Genomic DNA, 21,570 nt, shown 5'->3' with positions numbered 1-21,570 from the left:
TGATCCTTCTCAGGATCGTATCACATCCACCTTTTGCTGTCAGCACTAGCTGTCACTGTGTATCACACTGTTTTTCCAAGCCTCTAACTTCTTTTTCAAATCTCTGGCTGTAGTGGCCTCAAGATGATAGTCAAGCAATACTGTCCAACGTTCACTTGATTCCAGTATGAAATCACTAAGGAAATGCCCACAGAATTTGAAACATTGTTGTGAATTCTGTAAAATGATAAAGAAATAACTTCTTTCTCATGGAATGTGCAAGGAAAAAACTCTATCAAAATACTAATATAACCTATATAACTCATCAGTTTTAGTGGGCTTCTCTGTATCACTGGAAGCTAAAGATATATTTTGACAATTAACTGGGAAAATCAAACGTGAACAGTTGAATGGTCAGTATTAAATAGCATTTACCTTCTGTATCTATTATTATATTGCTATCCCCTGGGCATCTGTTGTGATTCAATTATATCACACCTAAGCAAGCAGCCATGTTTTATAGTTGTACCAGAAGCAAGAGCTTGTGTTAATATGTACTTCTAAAAGGGTTTTCACATGAACAGAGATTTTCTTATTTAGACAAAGGGAGAAGCTTTATTTATGTAGGTAAGTCATTGCATTGATTTTGGGAAGATTATTTATCTGCATTTAACTAACCCCTAATCCTGCAGCCACAGAGTGCTGCAGAGCGAGTGCAGATCCTGTTTGCCAAGGTGCAGCACAGCACTGCAGGACTGATAGTGGGTACAATATTAATCACGTTTATGTAACATCTCTTGCCCAAGAACCTCCGAGCACTTTACGAATGTTAACTAATGAGGAGCCTGCCCGTGCTCTTTTGAAGTCAATGGCAGCTTTCCAGTTGTCCTCAAAGGGAGCAGGCACAGGCTCCAAGCCTCATAATAACGTAAAAGTAGGTTAAGGATCTCTGTGTTCACTGGAGAAGGGAGGGATAGCGGAGCTGAGGAACAGAACCCAAAGGGCTTTTCTCTGACTGTAGAGCTGCCTTTCTGTGGAAGAAACTGTAATATAATTTATTGGTTAGACCACAAAATGAACCATAAAGAAGGAGCTGCTCACAAAGGCTTAAACTATTGTTGCCTCAGAATGTGACCTTTTTCTTATTCCTATAACAAAACCAGAGACAAAGCTGGGCTTCCTGGGATATCCCTCTCCAATGACTGCAATGGCCCTACAAAAAGCTGCTCCTTGGAAAGGCATTTTTCTTTCTCTCTGTGATGTTCTCTACTGAGGTATACGGCATTTCTAGAATTCTACATTTTCTGTGCCCATGACTGACCTGGTTGCACATCCATGCTCTTGATTCCTCGAGCCACAGTAAGTAATCGTAGAAGGAATGGAGTCAGTAGGTATTTGCACTTGCACTCTTAAGCACTTTCCTGGTAGCTGTCCTCAGCACCAATTCCCATTTCATCCAAGAGCTCTGGCATCTCTTCTTCATTTAAATTCTCTCAGGCAGTGAGTGGTGCCTCCTTTGTATCATGTGCAGAGGTCCCCATGGAGGCACGAAGGTCACGACTCTGCCAGAAGCTGCAGGCTTAACCATCCCTTTTGCAAAGATAAATAGCATTTAGGGAAATGGCACCGTTTCAACAGTAAGTGGAATACAGTCATACAGAGGATATTATCAGGGACAATAAATGAAAGGGGGGGAATTTCACAGACTAATTTAATGTTGCTTAAAAAAAAAAAAAGAAAAAAAAAGCCCCAACAACATATACAGAGAGAAAGAACCAGAAAACAGCCTGTAGTAATTTTCCTCTAGTCTGCCTGTATTTTAGATGATTGAATTAATTTTTTGTGACTGACATTGCCAGGGAGCCTACAGCCTACTTCCAGGCAGCTATCCATCAAACACCCATTTAATATGGAAAATGCAATATGAAGGCACATCACCCCTGTGATGCCGTGTGTGTTACATTATCCATGTGGCTCAGTGGGGAAAATAGTAGCTACAGCTACTGCTGTAGCAGGTGCCACCAATACAGATTAGATTATCTGGACCTTACAGAAGACATCTTCACAGAAACTTCCCTCAGCAGTGTGCAGAGGGAAGCAAGGCTCATAAGTATAGAGTATCATGTTACGATTCATCCACACAAGGGGATTTAAATGGGCCTTTTTTTGTGCATACAGACAGGACCATCTTACTGCCTTACCAGTCACATAATTGTTTTTCTTTTAGTGTATTTTAAATGGCATCAGCTTTAGAGATGTAAAAGTTACTTATCTCCGCAACATGACCCTCCCCCCCACCAGTTTCTGGCTACATTTACTGCCTGCCTCCCAGTTTGCAGTCTGCTCACTGTCTATATTCATTGACTTTTCCCCCACACCAATACAAGATTAGAACACCATGGGAAATTAAACACAGTGCATATAAATCATGTTTATTGTTGCCTCAGATACAGAAAGATAAGAAAAATCAATAAAATAGGAATGATGACTCACAGTTTTATTAGTATACTCAGCTTTTCATGAACTGAGTCTTCATAAAGAAAATGGTTTAATTGGGCCACTGAGATCTTGATTAATTCATATATTCCTGACTATTTATCTTCTGAAACTTCAGGTTTTGCTTTTCCATAGCACTAAAAATCATGAGGGAAAGAACTACTGCTCTCAGAGAACCTGACACATTTTTGAAGGCTAGAGAGGTTTGTGAAGGCAGAATTCATCTTAACCACAGCACCTGAAGGGAAGAGATGGTGTTCAGGTCTCTGAGCAGCCTTAGCTGGGGAGGAAGTGAACTGCCAAAACAACAAACAGACCTGGTGGTTCAGGTAACTGAACTGTGGTACTTCCATCTTCTACCCTCACAGATCATAAAAAACTCCATTGTTCATGGAACCACAATTTATCTCTGTCTAATTATAGGATTGATGGATCAGGAGAAATTGTTTTTGACTGTTCCTCGTGACTGTTGGTCTTTTATCACAATCTTTGACAACTTTATTTCTATGAAAGATTCATTATCATATTTAAACTTGTTGCTGCTATTTTTCTGTAAAATGTGATTCAAATACAGTTTAACCTATGCATATCTGAATATGGACTCTGTACAATCCTCTCTAACAAAACCAGATGCAAATGTGCTTCCTTGCTTACAGCATAGTCCTTAACCATGCCTTTCTTTTGGCAGCAAATGGGAGGATTTGTTTCCTTGACTGCTTCATACACTTCACCTGCATCCTTTTGAGGCTGTATCTGGCTTGTATTCCCCTCCCAGAAGTAATCCTTTGGTCTCTCAGGTGTTGTGCCATAGCAGGTGTTTCTCTCTGGAGCACATAATGACCAAAGGCAAAGGCCAGTCTCTAGCCTCTCCCTAAGAGAAATAATTTCTCTTTCAACTTTTTAGAACAACATCTCACAGATATTCAGTAGCCCCTTAGGTTATGGCTAAACTCTTTTCTTATGAGCTAACAACCACCATCAACTGCAAAAGCAAAATCTCCCAAAATAAGAGAATATTCCACTTTCACATATTCCACACCCAATAGCCTAAGGAGCAGATATTTCCTCCCTTGCTCATTTAGACAAATGGCCCCATATTTCCATATAAGTTGTTACCAGGGATCTTTATATACCATTTCCACCTGAATATTGGGTCTGTCTTCCAACACTGCTGATTCTGAGCTGCTGCCCAGTTCAGTGACAGGCACACTGTGCAGCAAACCTCTGCTGTACCACCCTGGCAGTTGATTTACCACAACCAAACTGAAGTGATGTGAGTGCTCGGGTTGTGTTGTCACTATGCCTTTCCATGGGGCTGCTCCGTCACTGCATTTCTCTAATAATTTCTGGGGAAATGGTTTTTATCATCCCAAATTTCTGGTTGTCTCTTTACTGCCTCATTCATTGCCTTTGCCCACTGATCACTGCAGGCTGGCGAGCATTAAGGGTGGATAATCAACAAGATAAAAATGCTCTAAGTATACTCTTCCCTGAAGTGACCTCTTTGTGACCTTCTTCTGTTACTTGTAGAAGCTGCCAGGGCAAATATGTTTGCATCTGGGGGACAAAACGAAGGCCCTTCTTCCATAACCAGTCATGTAAACAAAGGCTAATTACTTTAAAAGCTACTAAGTCAAGCAAGGTTTAAAAAGAATAGGTACTTTTCTGCTTATGAAAACAAAAGTGATTTCCTAGCACCTGTGCACCATGCTAGGACTTGAAGTTATACAACTACTATTTTTCACTGAAATTTGTTCTTTTCTGAATATAGAAAACATTAATACGTTTTGAAATCATAATGGAGATTCACGCTAGTTCTGCTGAAGAGTCTAACCAAGCTCAAAAGCAATACAAAGAAGTTACCCTTACACATGGGATAACTCAATAGCCATAGTCTTAACTTGCAGCTGGAGGCTTCCTTGTTCAGTCCATGGTTTATCTGTCTGACACCAGGAGGAACTTGTTACACTGATCAAGAAAAATTCCAGCTAGATGCCCTTGGGTATTTAACTAAGGGGAAAAAGCAGTGTAGCACTAATTTACCAGCACGAAGAGCTCAGCTTTCTGGGTCAAACATCAGCACAGCTGTTCATGTCAGAGCATTTCCAGTAAACAGTAAACTGGCCAAAAATACATGTGCCTTCAGAAAGTCAGAATTCCTTCAGAACCTCAAAATGAAGCTTCAGAGCTTCAATGGTCCAGATGCTGCAAGGCTCTACCAGTCATGGGAGAAAACATGTTGCCAATATGAGGTTTTGCAGCTGAGGCTTTCTCCTGCTTTGTGGAGCTCCCCAAACTGGAGTTCAGCTTTTCCTGGCAGAAGGGGATGGTGACAAGACTGCTGACACATCATGGCCCAAGGCAGCACTGCAAAGTAAGGATGAGCAATGTTTTGTAAGACACTGAATGGACATTGGAAGTGGGATAGTTCACAGTGCATTGGGAACACAGAAGGCCCCAAACCAGACATGATAGGAGCACACTGGCAGCTCAGGAAATCTTGATGTCTGTGCTTAAACTGGTCCAAACTATCAGCAAACATTTGTCAACTGAAGTTGCAACAACATCATCCAATGTCTATCTCAATAGGGCTTCTCAGGAGACATCTGATCATGAAAGATGATATCCCAGCAGTATGTAAGAACAAAACCAAATTTATCTACAGAACCACTTTTGACTTAGTCTGAATGCTACAAGCCAAAAACTTTATTAAAGTGAACAACTCATTAAAGGCATTCTGTTGGATCTACTCCACAAACATAACCAAGAAAGAAAGTTTTACATCTTCATCCTCTGTATATTCAAAGATGAGATTCAGCAGCTAGTCAAGGAAAGAATACAAACAGAAGGACATGATGGTGTGAATTTTTATTTTATAGAAAAGAGCTTTAGAGATTTTGGCCAATATGTCACACAGGAGATTATTAACCTGTCCTGCAGTTCTGGGCTGAAAAATAAAGTTGCCAAACTGGTAGCTAGGGCCTTGCCATTCTGGGGAGAAATGTGGCCCAAGACAGACTGTTTTCCACTGCTGTAACAAATCTATAAACAAAATAAATTATTTGATATAACAAACCTCTTTTGCTTAATATGGTTTGTCTTTATTGCACTCATGAAGCAATTTTGATAAAAGCCCAATTGACTCACAATCCTTTATTTTCAGTGTTTTCCAAGCAAAAATTCTCGAATATTTTGGCCGAATCTTTCTTTCAACTTTTCTTTTTTTTCCACCACAAAGTTTAGGGACTGCATCTAAAAAGCAATTTGTTACTTTTTAGATTAATTTAGATTAATTACTGACTTGTGGTGTGTTTTGTTCAGAACTTTGTCACAACTGTATCAACAGCCTAAGAAGGGGCCACCCTTCTTAGATGCATTGCAGATGCATGGCAACAACTGTCTACCACACAACATGCACTGTTGTTTAATAGTAGAATAAAAGCAAGCATTGCAGTTATATTGGAAGATGTTAATGGTGAAAGGTGTTTAAAACTATCTTAATTGCAGGAATTATGCACTGGAGTCTGTTACAATTAGGATTTACCCGCCTCATGGGATGGAGTCAGTCACTGGCTGGTAACCAATTGTGATTTATGTGAGGTAGTACTGAAAACCCATGGCTTGTTTTTCAATCACATTTTATATCTGATTTTTAGGTGTACTTAGAAAGCAAAATTTAATCAGCTATACTAGGGCAAAAGCAACTTTTTTTTTTTTAAGAGTAGGAGAGCTCAGTAGATTCCCCTGGCTGTCTGACAGTGGTTTGAAAATGACTTAAAGTGGATTGAAGGGCTGAAATTACTCCAAATGTACAGCATTTATTTAATGCCAGCAAAGGAAGTGTACAGCTTTGTTAACTTGATCTCCATTCCTTCTGCCAAGGATCCATGAACATTGCCAGTGGAAAAGAAAAAAAATCCTATAATGCCAGGCAGGACAAGTGAATACTGAATTCTGGGCTGTCAATCCAATCCAGCATACTGAGTGGCTCATTCAAAATAATGCAGAAATGTATGAATGGAGTAATTAAAGCAAACATCTAAAACACACATAGAAAAGTGACAGAAAATGCAGTTCACTGTAGTTACATTGCTGCACTTAGAGCAAGTGACTTGTACTGATTACTTTAGAGTACTGGAAACAAGTGAAAAAAACAACTGGAAAAATACTGGAAACAGCCACAATGCCAGGTGCCTTGTAAGAGCCAGCAGTGGGAATTGGACTTTAAAGTAAATTTTGTGTTAAAGAAGCAGGTGAAAGAAGTGTGCACTTCAAATTAAAGCACACAGTAGGTATCAAGTTACCCCACCTGATTTTTACCTGACACTAGAACAACCTAGTGAGTTTCCAAAAAAACTTTCTGATGGGAGTTATAAGGTCAAACAATGTAACAGAGCTTTTAAACTGATTTTATTAATTTATAAAAGGAAATATGTGAGGTGGCTGTCAAATCAAGCCAGAGACTGGCTTAGCAGAGGTGATACTTGCTGCTCTAGCATTCCTCTTATACTCTCCAAATTTTCCATCTCAAAGCAGATGCAGCTCTAATATGAAGAGATGTTGAGCCCAGACCTCTCAATGACACTATCAATGTAACTTATCTCTTTCTGGAACTTAACAACCATAAATAAAGAAATAAAATGAGGAAATAAAAAGCTTTCTGCCTTATGTTTATGGTGTCCTACCCTAGTAAACCCTTCCAGACTGTACAGTCCTTACCTCTCATCCTACACAGCCACTCCCCAGTTTGTTGAACTGGGTTTTGGTTACATAGTGAGTCAACAGGCTTAGTAAATCAGCATAAACCATTACACACTTTTATTACATATGTGCATTATCAGTTTTGTTTCATGCTGAGTGATCAAGCTCATGCTGACTTACATTCTCTTTGCACTATCAGACTAATTCCATCAATATCTGTAAAGTGCTATGCACTTCCTGTATAAGAACTGTACACATGCAATTAGAAGGAATTACTATTGTTTATCTGTAAACAAAAATTAGCATTTAAATCTGAATTCCTGAGTAATCTTGTGTTCAGTCTAGAGGTTTTTCAGATACTGAAAAGAAGAGAAAAAATTAATACTAAGGACAATGGTTTTATGGTAGTGTCAAAATTACGTCATTATGTTAAATTAAGAAATCTCGAGCTTATAACTGCTGAGAAACAAGGAGATAGTCACACACTGAAAACATCTGCTGGATGACTGAAGATGATTATGAACTTGGTTCCCCTCTGCCATATCTTTGGAAGGACCGGGTTGCTCCACAAAGAGCCCACTCATGACAGCGCTTCCCTTCCTGGGACACTGCAACAGCTATATGAATACAGAAAATGTATGTTCAATTTTGTTGTCTTTAAAATCTTGCTTATGGGCAAAAAGAAATGTTCCTTATAAGTAAAGGTAAGAATTTATTATTAGTATAATCCAAATCTCCACAACTTAATTCAGGAATCTACATTAGTCTAGATCTAATTATTACAGAAAGAATAAGATGTGGGTAGGATATTTATATGTGGACAAAGTTACAGTAATAGCAATCTTCCTTATAGTTAGAGTCTAACTACACACATTTACATATTTGTTGGTCTGTAGGTCCAAATAACTTCCAGATTTACTATATATGGTCCTATGTATGTGTATTACATATTATTCCTTTGCTTTCTTTGTCACTCCTAAACAGCTTTGCCCAGCTCCAGGTCTGCAGGGCCTTTTAGTTGACCATTATGGGGCTGGTTTATGGCTGTGGGGTCTCCAGTGCCAGCCTGTGCCCCACCTTTAACACCCACCACACCTGCACAGCTCCACGCTGCATTCCGTGTCTCCACTGCTCCATGGCTCCACCATCAAATCAGCCCTGTATTGCTCTACAGGACGTCATGGTGTCAGGATTGTAAACATCGCTTTCTACCCAGAACAGCTATGTTATTGCTCTCTATACAAAACTATTGGGCTACCACAGCAGTGAAACACATCAGATACAGACACCTGGGCGGAGACAGAAATCGCTGCCACGGCTAATCCAAGTGGCAGGTCAGGAAAAGCTCAGGCAGAGCCTGGGGCCCTGCAGACTCGGGACAAAGCTGGTGACCTGTTACTGGCCATGGCAGTGCTGTGCTGCAGAGCTGCCCAGTCACAAATCTGCCTGACAGTGCTCCAGCTGCTCCACAAGCACTGCCGAGGCGAGGCCTCCTCCAGCAAGCATCAGTAACCGATGCCCAGCTGGTTGGGTGTGAGCTCCTGCTCACTCCTCTGTCCAGACCTCCTGGGAAGCACAGCCCTCTGTTCTCCTATATTTGCTCTCTGGCATAAGGGCAGCCTGACTTGGGGTGCTCAGATTTCACTCCTACACCTGCTTCAGCTGCTGTTCATCCTGCTCATTTGCACCGCCACAGGCTGCTGGGATTTCAGCCAGTACATCCTTCACTCACCATTCCCAAATCTCCTGCTCTTTTGCCTTTTGGACAAACTTTCCCATTACTCTGCTTTACTGAGGCAGTGTTGTACAAATCTGTGTTTGTCCTACAGCCTCTCATTACCGGGGCCTGCCCCAGCCCAACTCAGACACCTTCCTGACATACAGTCGATCAGTAGGAAAAGTGCAGTCAAATCCTGGTCAGATCCCGGCAGGAACACAATGGCCCTCATGACTTCAGCTGGTATATTAAGCACATTGCAGCAATGCCATTTTGAGGGAGGGTGCACATAGCAATTCAATGGGGGCATCAGGCACATGATACGAACTTCCTGAATGGCAATGGGTCTGAAACATGCCTGGACATGTCCTGACTTCCAGCCCTTGCTGAGTAGAGCCCAGTAACATGCTTATATTGCCTTCAGTATAGAACTTTCTGCAATCCTCTTTGTTTTCACAACTCACTTTTTCACAGGAGAAAAAAATCAGAGGAGAGTAGAAGGGCACGCCATGGAATGTTACTACAACACCAATGTGGCCAGTTGTCCTAACACAGAGTCTGAAGCAACTTCCTCAACAAACAGTTCCCCCAGATGCTAGAATTATTAGGGGACCAGGTGCACTGGATGAAATCCTTCCATGCTCTGAATGAGACCCTCAAAACATCAAGCACTGACATTGTTACTGTTTTAGGAATGTTTCTGTACAACAGGGAGAAGATTTCTGGATAGATGGTTACAATCTACAGTAGAAATGGAAGAAACCAAATAAGAGACTTAGTGCTTCTGATTTCACAGATGACTGCCAACAGGAGGGCTTTTTGTATACATAAACAGAACAATTGTATCACTTTGAATTCCCATAGGGTTGGGTTTTTCAAATGATGTAATAAAACACATCCCAGCAATTGCCACAAAAGGTTAAAATATTTCAAAATATGCAATTATGTGAATAAAAATTCAAATAAAGGCATGGTTGCAGCACTTGCAGACAAGTGTGGCCAACTCACATGGGAAGTAATTTTCAGCAGCAGCTGACAGCTTGTGCATCATTACTTGGTTTGAATGCTGTCTCCAGTCAGGTGTGGAATAGTGATTTACAAAGGAAACAATCTCATCCAGTATTTTTCTCCTAAAAGAAACTGCCTTGGATACTTGTTGGCCAACTTCTTCACAGTGAGACACTGTTGACAGATCTGCTGTTTCCAAACCATGACAATGGCACAGCAGCTTCTCCAACGCTGTCTCAGTGACTGCTGCTGAACTGTTAAGACAACCATCTCCTTAAATCTCTTCCTCCAAGATGATAATATCTGTTTTCAGAGGGTTATCCCCTGTGTGAGGATGGTTTGTGACGTGTGGTAAATGCTACAACCTATACTTCACTAATAACAGGCATCGTCATCATCATCTGCATAAGGATAGTGCTTGTGAATTAGTCCAAGGAGAAGTTTTAGCATAGTTAAGTTGTGATTTAGCTTTTCAATTGTGAGGCTGCTTTAGTGGGTGACATTTGTTAACACTAAAAGTCACCAGAGGTCTGTACTGCTGGTGTGTTTTGGGTGGAAGCTGTCCCAGGCAGTGCAGCAGCCAATGCTTTTTGGCAAGGGTCCCTTGGAGCATTAACAGTTGTAGAACTGTATCTTGGGATATCCTGGTAATAAACTGCATACCACTCACTTCTGCCCCCTCTGCTGTGGCAGACAAGCTGTCCTTATGGGAATGCTGGTTTGCAAGTATAATTCAAAAAGTAGATACTTCAGATTAGCACTCTTCCAAATTCACCTATAAAGTGAAAATTGACAATATTTAAGGGAGAAAGCACTTTAGGTAATGGATATGGTCATTTAATAGTACAATTTTTGTTTGAGCTACTGTAGTTCAAAAAATTCCTCTTTATACTTACATATTATGTGTTCATAAGGCTATTTTAAAATTTTGCCCAGCCTGAAGAAAATGTCCAGGCTGTGCTGGCCTTGGAGATTCCCTCTCTTCTCCATTCAGGGATCTCTGAGATATTCATATCACCAGTGGGTTGCCCAGGCTGTAAGAAAATCAAACAGGGCCAAGGCTAAGGTGCCAATTACCTGTTCTGTCACATTAATGCCAAGAGGCAAATCACTCCCATCAGAAGTCAGTAAGCTCCTAAAGGTGATTTAAACAAAGTAACGAATAACCAAACCCACTTTCTCACAATATGATCTGTTGTCACCTTGATACATTTTACCAGAAGTCTCTGAGGTCTGCTGAGCTCAAAGTGGAAATGACACAAAATAAAATTAAATCTGCAAACTGAGATCCTGTAATGTATAAGTAATTAATTCTCACATTGAAAATCCAGGTCTTGCCATCTGAAAAGCAATACTGAAGGGACTGTTTTTTCCCATTGCAAACACTGTAAAAACAGAGGAGCAGGAGCACATGGTCACTACAGTGTAAGGCCAGGAGAAAATGTGCCTCTGTACCCACATTAAGAGGCAAAAAAATCATAAAAATTATTGCAGGCATGTGGGAATTCCAAACCCTGACAGGGTTCTTGAAAGAGAAATCCTTTGGTGGACACAGACCAGAAACATTTCGAGCATTGGCTCAGTGCTGATGGTCCATAAACGCTCACGCAGAAACGACAGCGTGTACAAGCCCCAACACTGGCACATTTTCCTACAGACCATGATCCTCATCTCGCAAGTTTCCCTCCAGGTTCAGAAGCAGGCGTCACAAACTCCTCTGAATCTTTGGTTTGTTGCTTCTCAGAGAACAAAAAAACCAAAGATGAGCATTTTATGAGATGCTTGTGTGACCTTACAGGGTGGCCTCATTAGTCCATTCCCAATGAAGAAGAGATCCATAGGAAAAGAAAACCCCCAACTGAAGAGGAAATTTACAACTCATGCCCCCGTCCTAACATTTCAGAAGTTGAATTTTGTCTTGCTTTCATACATTACTACAGTTTTAAAGTAAGTTTACTTTTTCATAGCAATCTGATGGAGGTCCTTAAGTATTTCCTTGTACATTTTGTGAATTTCAGACTGTTCTTTGTTTAAACGTCTCATACTCTTCCCCACAATACTTAAATGCTTACCTAAAGAAATCCAAAAATTAATCTGCGACAAACTACCCTGGGCAGAAGAACAGCCACAGACACTATAAGTTTAAGCAAATATAGATCACACAGCCTGCAAGAAATGAGGACAACGTGTTGCAAAGTATTTTGCAACTTAACACTGTACATGGTTGCAGGCAACTACTTATAAAATATCCATGAAGAGCAGGGAATTAAAAAGGCTCAACATTAATTTCACTAGTGCCTCTTGGCTTAGGTCAACATTGCTTGTGTGACTGTCTTACGACTGTGGAACTCTGTTACCTTTGAACAATTAGGAACAAAATGTTCTGCGCATCCCATATTGTGTCAGTTTGCCATGTCAGATGACACGCTCAGTTCCCCCTAAACCGTGACAGAGAACTGCATGTGTGGCAGTAGGTTTTGGCTGTCCAGAGAGATAAGCACTCACTTGTTTCAGAACATGTTGAAGCAGAGCCTTCATCCAAACAGGTGCTTGTGCATGTTCCCCAACAGTGTCCTAATCCTGCAGGACAAGGGAATACTACTGTCTGAGGCTAACTTGGCTCTTTCAAGTAACACGATCAAGGGGATGTTTGTATCTTATTACTAGAACATTCTGAAAACCAGGTAGCATTTCAGATGATTTAGCTATTGAGTCTAATAGTTGACTTGCCAACACCAGCCCAGGATAGCCAATCCCTACTGTTTCTTGGCTGACACACTACAGATTTGAGGCAGGTTATCCTGCTCTGAAAAGCCCACATGGTGTCAGATCTTCAATATTTGCACTGCTTCCTTCCTTCTTGCAGACATAAAGAAGATCTATGGTTTTATTATGGTTTTTTTTTTTCTTTAAATTTACAGCAGTAAGCAGGAAAGTCAGAGTTTAACTCAGTAAAGTGCAGACTTTGGAGGATTAAAATAGCCTGTCGCTTCAGGCTAATAAAAAGCACAAATCACTTTCCCAAAGGGAAAGGTTGTTTTATTGGGTCCTGTAGGAAACCAGTAATGCTCCTCCCAGGAAAATATAGCCAGAAGTTCCAAGCAGCACAGCATGCACATGACTATTATGACATAAGTTTCAAAAAGTAGAGTGGGATGACAAAAAAAAAAAAAAAAAAAAAGAAAAAAAAAAAAAGAAAGGTTTGCACTTTCCAACTTGAAGAACAAACTCAAGTATCTCCATGAGCAAGGGGGAGAATGATGCAATTAAGCAGCATAGACTTTTCAGTGCTTTCAACAAAAGCACATCTGCTAATGGGTTTTTTCATGTCAGGTATAAACCATAACACAGTCATATTCTTCCATAGTGCTGCAAAATTTTATACATGAAATTTTACCGTTCTTTTGTTTAGGCTCTACAGGTGGAATTGTATAATGAGATGTATATTGCAAAGATTGAATTGATTAATATTTCTGTATTATGTTATGCAGCTTTATCCCTGTTCAACATATATACCTCTGTGAAGCCTCAATGGTTTAACTGATTTTCATGGCATTTCTCTTTTTTTACTGTAAAATTTTTGAGCAGGAACCATTCCTTTTTATTTATTTATGTAGAAGCATCATGCTGGGGACCCTGCTACTCCTCTTCCATAACAGAGTTTTAAGAAAGAGATAGTCAAGGAAGCAGATGGCTGAGAAATGTATGTCCAGTCTTTATCTTCTTTCCCAAACACACAAGCACCCATCTGTTACTGAAAAGAAGAGGAAAAGCCTTTGCAGTTGTTCTGGACAGAATTAATTGAATGTTGGCCAAAATGAGACTACTGGAGACTATCGTGAAAGAAATGGAAGTTCTGGAATCTTTGCTAAGGCCTAAGCAGCAGACAATGAAGATCCAAAAGAAATGTCTGAATTGCTGAAGAATGACTGTAGAATCTCTCATCCAAGAGAGAGCCTGAAGCTTAAGTGTGGTGTGTCTCCAGGTGTGTGACATGCCATGCCCCTCAAGGAGATGGGAGGGAAATAAAGGACATCTAGAAAAAAAGAAAAAGGAAAAAAGGGAAGAGAGCTTGATTCAGAGTAGGTGTAACCACAGCTAAGAATAAACTGCTGGAAGAGAAGGGTTTACCTGAGCACCGTGCCTAGCACTGTCCAAAACATGCCACCAGCCCACACAATTCCCAGGCAAAATCCAGAAACTATAAGTGGGCTACTAAACATAGATTCAGTAAAATGATGGAGAGGGCCATCTTTATGCTATTTCCCTTTTACCTAATGACATTGTTGCACATATACGTAAAAGCCACAGCTTGCAATATCTTAGGTTTGGCAGCTGAATGGAGTTCTTCAAACACACATTAAAAATACAAGTCTGTGCATGGTTGAATACTAGGGTTTCCCAGCAGGATCCTTGAATTAACAGATTTCAACAGAAATTGGGAAGGATTTTAAATTACTTTTCCATTCAAAGGTCTCTCCGCAATTGGAAATCCCAATCTGGAGGAAGTCTGTCAACAAATTAGTGTAGAGTATAAAGTGCCAAAAGGAACTGTCTAAGTCTGTTCTGCAGGCTTTTGTTTGTTTATATGAATTGCTCTCCTGGTATGCACAAATTCTGTATTCTTGAATAGAAACTTCCAGCCAACGATGTATCTTGAGGTTTTACCTGGCTCCTTATGCTCTTATGTTCCATTTGTAAATGATGGAATTTATCTCAAACTTTTCTGACTATCCTAATTTGATAGAATCACAGAAGAATAATAGTAGAATCATGAAGGGATCTTATCAGAATGTCTAGATCAGGTCCTACCCTGCTCAAAGATTAGTCAACGACAGTAGGTAGGACTGTTTCAGTGTCTGACCAAACTCACTGTAAAGAAGTTATTTCTTATATTTAGGTGGAATTTCTTGTCTTTGTGCCCATAGCCACTTGATTTTCCTGGGCAGCACTGAAGAGGTGCTGTTTCCATGGTCTTTTACTACCTTAATTCCTTCTGGTATTTACACACATTGATAAGCTCTACTGAGCCTTCTTTCCTCCAGATTAAACAGCTCCGGCTCTCTCAGCCTCTCCTTGTATGACACATCCTCTATTCTCTTAATTATCTTTATGACCCTTCACTGAACTTTCTCCCTTATGTGCACGTATCTCTTGTGCTGAGGCGCTCTGAACTAGTCACAGTTCTAAAGGTGTGGTTTTACCAATGTCTCACTAGAGGAAGAGTCACTTCCCTTGGCTTGCTGGCAATGCCTGGGTGTTGTTGGCTGCCTTTTCTGCAACTGCACATTGCTAGTTCATGGTCAACATTTTGTCCACCAAAAGCTCTGGGTCTTTTTCTGCAAAGCTGCTTCCCAGGCTTCAGTGTGTACTAGTGCATGGGGTTAATCCTCACCTGCTGCAGGACTTAGCATTTCCCTTCGTTGAATTTTATGAGGTTCATGAACAAGAGTCAGCCCATTTCTTCAGCCTAGTGGTGTCCCTCTGAATGTCAACACATCCATCTGATCTCAGCTATACCTGTCAACCTTGGATCATCTGGAAAGTTGTTGCGAGTACACTCTATCCTCATCATCGAGGTCCTTAATGAAGAGAATAAAGAGTACAGGCCTGGTATCAACCCCCATGGTACTGCACGATTGACTGGCCTCCAGCTGCACTTTGTGCCCGGCCCAGCCCTTTGAGCCCAGATGTTCATTCAGTTTTCAGTCTACCTCAGTGTTCATTTATCTAGTCTGCACTTCATTAGTTTGTCCATATGAATGTTTCGGGACACAACATCAAAAGCCTTGTTAAAGCCAAAACAAACAACATGCACCGCTCTCTTCTCGTCCACAAAGCCAGTTGTTCCATCGCAGAAGGATGGTCAGGCGAGTTTCCTCTGTTTATATCCATGTTGACTCCTATTCATCCTGTCCACGATAGAATTGAAAATAATTTCCGTGAGGATTTGCTCCATTACCCTCCCAGGGATTTAGGTGAGGCTGACAGGCTGCAGTTTCCTGGATTCTCCTTCTTGCTTTCCTGGAATACAGGTGGGACATTTGCTTTCTTACAGTCCCCAGGAACCTCCTCTGATTTTCACAGCCTTACAAATACAATTGAGAGCAGCCCTGCATGCATGGTTGAATTCCACCAAATCCTACGGACTTGTGTACCCTCTATTTGTTTAAATGTTTCCTAACTCAATCCTCCTGCACTGAGGTTAAGACTCCAGAGCTCCAGACTTTTCCACTAATCTCCATGGGCTAGAATCCTTGAAAGCAAATCTCACCATTAAAAACTGAGGCAAATTATTTAGTTTTGTGGTATAAATAATTGTTTCATTTAGTTGCAATATTTCTTGTATCTGTATTAGAAGTAGCAAATCAATGCAGGCAAATGACTGAGTGATGCCTCTTGAGCAATCTGCACTCAAACAGTATCTGCCTAAAACTGCTGTTCTTATTGGTGAACCATACATGGGCATTAAAAGATGAAAAACTGCTAGAAGTAGCTGAGGGCATTTTCCTGCAGAATCATATTGGGATATTTGCAGCATATATCTAGACTAGGGAGAGAAAGAAGAACGATAAACCTCTCACAAAACTGGAACAATATTTTAACAATCATAAAAAAGGTGTATTCCTCTCTGTGAAAAACATAAGGGGAAAGCATCTTTTTTCCAAATAAAATCCATAACTTTTATACCTAAATACTGCAGATAATGCAAGAATGAAAGCAATAATCTTCATGCCTTCGAGAACTGAATTTTGAAGTTTCTGATCGAATTCCTGTTATTGTACTGTTAAGGAAGTGGCCTCGTTTGCTGAGCTAAAGTAACACTGGAAGAGCTTCCTGTTTAAAACAGCAGGGAGTGCAGTCCTAAGAACATCAATCACACGGCTCATGGTATTAACTTGACTGGAGCCCTGCAGGGTTATAAATGGCAAGATCCTGAAGTTAGTATTTCTTCACTGTGACACAATAACTCTCTAATAGAAATGAGTGCAGTTAGGAAGAGATGGAACAACTTTACAGCACCGAAGAACTGGATCAGTGGTTTAGCATTCTCTCTCTCCATAGCACCTTTTAGAAAGGTGCAAAACTTTGAGAGGTCAATTACATAATAACTTACACAAAAATTTCTTCCATAGAACAGATAATAATTGCTTAGCTTAATAAATAATCTATATCCTTTGTGATTTTAAATTATCTCTACTGTTGCTGTTATTTTCAAAATGCCTTTAAGAAGGCTTTTATTTTCTGGTAGTGATTTCCACAGAATAGCTCTGTACTTTTAAATTTGTTGTCTGTTCTACATTCTTTCAGAAAATTTCTAGACAAGGAGACATAGTGGTCCTATGAAATCTTTATTACTCGATTCTTTATTAAAAGTAAATGTGATCATAATTTGTCTATTAAAATGTCAAAACTGGGAGCAGAATGATAAAAACAAGTAGTGATGCCAGACAGATTTGCACTCTACAACAAGGATCCGTCGACAAGACATTGTGAAATGGACTATTCTGACTTCCGTAACAGTTGATGTTATGAACAGATTTTGTTATGTGCAGACATATATCCTAATCTTCATACAAGTGATGAAGGTGCTACTGACTTGAAGCAAGAGAACCTTTTCATTCAATCTTTCATCACCCTAAATATCCACTCCCCCGATTACAGTACAGTTTAGAAACATTGCATTTACTATCATTATAAATATCAATTTCAAAAATCAAGGAGAGGATACTAGCCAAACTCTGGTCTTACACATAGAATAGAGGGTCAAAAGAATGAAGCACAGCAGGAATAAATGTATCTAATGTGATAATGATTTATCTGAACCGTCAAGGAAAAAAAAGAACTTATACACATGTCAATTTATATATCAATTCTATATTCAATTTACTAAAATGCCTCTTCAGTTTCCCAGATAGGTTTTCTGAAAGATAAATTTATATCCTAGAGTGTTTCAGGTTCACACAGTGCAGTTTTAGAGAGAGTACTGTTTGACTGAATGGTTGAACTTTATGCAAACGGCTTCACTTATGCAAGTAACATCACTTACATAAATGGGACACATATCTGAGCTTGCATGTGACTTAGTGTAACTCTCAGAAACCTGAACACCAGTAAGCATCTCTGACTACTGTTCTCAGAACATTACTTATTAAAGTTTGGGGCGTGTTGTTGGGAGGACTACATTGTTATGCCTGTTATCTCACAAATTTGCATTCGAAGAACGCTCACATGCTTGCAGAGGGACACTTAGCCGACAGGACATCAAGCTAAGATACAATGAACAAAATTATACCTCGATGAAGCATTTTTATGCTCAGTGTCTGATGGTGTGAGACTCTTCGTCCATGTCCTCTCGGGTCTGTCTCTTGGAGCTGAGCAGCCTGTCCTGCTGCTCTGAGGAGTGAAGGCTCACCCACCAGAACAGACAGTAACAGCTTCTTACTTGTTGCACAAAGCAAGAGAAAGGCATTGATGATACAGGAGAGTCCTAAAACAATTGCAGAAACATTCAGGCTCTGATCAAGTGACAAGTTTGATTGCACTGGGCTGTTCCTGGCTGCAGCTGACAGCTTGAACATCCTAAGTACCAATTTTCTGTTCACACTCAACCCGGTTCTGTCACACACCACCAGTTCTGGCCACTAAACAGTCCACCATGACCTACTGGCTGGCAAAGAGAAGGTCCCTTAAGCTGTGCTGACTGATGTTGTTTGAGTCTAAAGTAGCAAGGGAGGAATTTCAAGAGCAGCAGTCCCAATAGTATGTAGAGAAGATAACAGGAATGATGAGAGAGGTAGGAATGAAGTGTTGCATGTCCAACCCTATCATTTCTAGTGTTGTTAAGTGCAATTTTTATAAAGAATTTTAAATCAATAACAGACAATAAAACGAATAAAATGCATGAACACTGAAGATGTCTTATGACAGAAACTTAAATAATGTTCCAAAAATAGGATAATTTAAACTCAAATGAACACACTAGACTAACACCAGAAGCTCCTCAAGGAAAATTTCCTACTTCTTGCTGAACAGAAATACTATCAGGATTGAACATGATAATGCATAAGAACAGGGAGAACCATCCCAAACTAAGTAGCAACGACCCTATGGACTGAGAAAGCTGTTTAGACTGAGCCAGTCCAGGGGGAGAGAATAAGGAAATTCTATAGTTCTCCCTTTCTCTCCTTTAAACTACTGTGAACTTGAAGCAACTGAAACTGGAAAGCTTTAACTTATCTGGTAAGCTTAATCTTAAACTGCAAGTTTGTTACCTTGTTGATTTGCATCCCCTCCTATATTTCAACCTTTGTTCTTAGAATAAACTCACTTTACTCTGGAAACTTACCTTGGCATTAAAAGCAACTCTAAAGCAAGTCTGGGATGGATAAGGCATATTATTATTTAAAAACACAATTATTCCAAATAAAGAAGTGTCTTAGTCCTATCTTGTTGCACTCACCTAGGGTGAATAGGAACTGAGCTCTCTAAGTGGTAAGGATCAGTTTGAGAACCTGTTATATCTGATATCAAGGAAAGTCAGGTCTCCCCTTTCAGCCAAGGAGACATGATACAAAGACAACCCAGAAACCCAAGAAACTTGTAAAAGCTGCTATTTCCAACCCTCCTGCTACAGTATGACAGAAAATAAAACTAAATTATGTATTCCCTGTACCTTTATTCATATACATTTAATCTGAGTGTGACTGGGTATTTTATAGTTAAATCAATAGAAAAGGTAGACTTCTCAGTTCTTTACTACTGTTACATAGTAGTAAGTTCCTTGCAAGGTTATCACCAGCCTCTCCCATCCACTGCTACTCCCACAGTCTATAATTAATATTTAATTAAACTCAAAACAACTGTTCTTAAACTCATAACTTAGCTTTGAAGTTCATTGTTTTTATTTCACTTCTGAAGAGAGGGCTTCTGTTCCCTAAACTCTTCAGTTATCAGTGACAACAATACTCCAACTGCATGTGGCACTACTTACTACACTTTGAAATGCTGTACACTGTCAGTTTGTACTGTTTCTCCATAAAGAATTTTTGAGTAGAATTTGCTTTGAAAAGGCAACTCACTCATTTATCAGAGTAACTTCTTGTTGAAGCCAATTGGTTTGTCCTTGACATGAAAGCAGGCAGTTCCTTTAGCAAGGAAATTAAAATTTCTAAGATCTGCACCTGAGAGTTTATATTTACAGCTGAAGAGTAAGCTTTAGTCAGCTTTCACTCAACCCTCTTTAGAAGCTCTGCCTGATTTAGTTCACAGACTTTGTGTTATAATTAAAACCCAATATGGTCTGATCTGAATGTGACTCTATGTTTTTGAGGTACATGGATGCATGTTCCGTAAGAGAACTTCCAAGATGTAAACACTTAGAGGAAAGATGATTCAAATCAGTTTTATTATAGAAATTGATTGCTACCTTAAACCCAGCACCTCTAAGACCAAAACAAGTAAAAAATCTGAAGCCAAAGTGTTCTGCTAAAAGAGCCAAAGGGAGATTTTGTCCATCTTGTATCTAAACTGTAGAAAGGAATTTATATTTTTTTCCAGTAAGTAGAGAGACAAACGTTGCTTGAACTGGCAATCAACAGTATCATCCTACTTGTATTAACAGGAATCACACTGAGCACAAAATTATCAAAATAACAGAGATGGTTATTTAAAGATTATATTAGTTCCGAAAACAGCTGATGCATGTGAGGCTTACTGTGCTATAAAGAATATTTGAAGAGAGGGCAAAAGACTGCTTTGGAGGATGGGTGAGGCCAAAATACAAATACCAAAATTTCAAGAGTACATTGTTAAATGAAAAGTATTTTCACTTGACTGGCATCAGCTTTTGCAGAATATTCTTCTCTTCGGAATGAAGTCTCAGATATTTCAGTCTAAGCAAAGCCAGATAGGTAAGGGTAAAATAAGAGTTTACTGTGGAAAAGTGGTTGACTCTCTATAATTAACACTGAAACCCATTTTCCTTTTCATTTATTTTGCTAAAAGAAGTTTCAGTAATTGTTCCTATTTTCTGACTGTGACTGTGTTCCCAGAATGGCCCTATAAAACAAACAAAGGAACAAGAACTGTACACAATGGTGCATCTAGTAACTTTATCCCTTCCTGTCTTCTGCTACAGTGCTCCTCTTTTTGTTATTTTATTGTAGAATGTTATATGGGAAGACTGGTATTGTAAGTACCTGAGTATCTTAAATTGTTATTCAAATAAACAAAATTTACAGGAAGCCTCTAGTGTTTGTTACATTTTTCTGTCAGATTAAGAAATCTCTGTAGGGACAGAGAGATGCCTTTGAGATTATTTTTGTATTATTTTGCAGGAATATAAGCATTTACAGCACCATAAAAAATTGTAGAACATCAGAAGTTTTTCATGGCATGCTAAGCCACTCTCCAAGGATTACATGCTCTCCCCAGTTTAACTGATAGCCTTTGGTGGAAAGAATTTCCTCGTGGAAGAACCACTTGTTGTTCACTTACCCAAAAATATTCAAAACAGGAGGAAAGTAAGTGATGATTATTGAAAACTGCCTGATTCATGTGAAATTTTACAGGTTCACTACTCTTGGTACATCAGCTTCTGTGTATCGCTCACCAGCCTTTTTTTTTCACAGCATCATTTAACTTTCAGGACTACCTACGCTGGTACT

This window comes from Myiozetetes cayanensis, unplaced genomic scaffold (assembly GCF_022539395.1).
Source record: "Myiozetetes cayanensis isolate MyiCay16 unplaced genomic scaffold, myiCay2020 scf2-11, whole genome shotgun sequence".
Lineage (NCBI taxonomy): Eukaryota > Metazoa > Chordata > Aves > Passeriformes > Tyrannidae > Myiozetetes > Myiozetetes cayanensis.
This window is presented reverse-complemented; position numbering follows the sequence as displayed.